The sequence below is a fragment of the Micropterus dolomieu genome, linkage group LG10, assembly GCF_021292245.1.
Source record: "Micropterus dolomieu isolate WLL.071019.BEF.003 ecotype Adirondacks linkage group LG10, ASM2129224v1, whole genome shotgun sequence".
Taxonomy (NCBI): domain Eukaryota; kingdom Metazoa; phylum Chordata; class Actinopteri; order Centrarchiformes; family Centrarchidae; genus Micropterus; species Micropterus dolomieu.
In genome coordinates this window covers 8,333,175-8,334,182 of record NC_060159.1, presented here as the reverse complement: position 1 = coordinate 8,334,182, position 1,008 = coordinate 8,333,175, and positions in this window count along the sequence as shown.

Genomic DNA, 1,008 nt, shown 5'->3' with positions numbered 1-1,008 from the left:
TCTCTTTTTTTTCCCCCCCCCCCCCCCCCCCCCGAACGCCTTGTCCTGCAGCAGAGTGACATAGCAATAATGAGTGGTGCTTCTGTTCTAGACAGCTCTATTGGCTTTGGACCCTCTGGACTTCTCTGAGTTTCATCCTGTTGGGAGAATATTTTGAAATAAAAGAAAAAGTTGATGTCACGTGGGACTTTCTCTGTTTTTCTGTGTCTCTTCTGTTATTGCTGTATGAAGACTACTGTGTGCAGAGATGTGTAAATAGTGCATTGCATTGTTTATTTTCTCTAGTTGGACAGCAATGCCATCTTTTTGTTACAACCACTAGCATACTGTAAGTGTATGCCCTCACCTATGCTGGTTTTTGCATGGAAAACTCAGGTAATCTCTGTAAAGCTCTATGAGACAACACATGCATGCATGCCGCTTGTGTTCGAGAGCTCTTTTTCATGTTTAGAGTTACTTTTTAAACCAACACAAAGCCATTGCTGTGTGCCGGTATATCTGTGTGTGTATGTGTGAGGTCGCCAGGGGCACGTGGCCGTGTTAAATACAACTGCTGTGTCAGGAAGTGAAAGGTCAGCATTTGCCCGAGTGGTGGGACTGATTAAACCATACGGCCTCCTCATTGGGGTACAAGCCGTCATTCACGCTCCTGGACCAATGATGTGGACCAGTTTGCTTTTTTTAACATGTGGAGGTGTGGAGTGATGATGTCTGAATACCACAGATACTGGAGAGGCCAATTAAAATGTATTATCAGGGGCCTCGGTCAACAATATGATGCCTCTTTCACTCAGATGTAAAAGCAGTTGGAATGTGTGTAACAGTGGTGATTATATAAAAATTATTCTTGTTTTTCTAAGTGCAAAATCCTCCTCTAGGATGATATGATTTTTTAATACATACACCAAATGGAAAAAAATGGAATCCAGAGTAAAGATGTACAAGTACCCAAGTGATGGTTAAAGTCTCTGCAATTCATGTGTACACCACAGCAATATCAATTAAAGA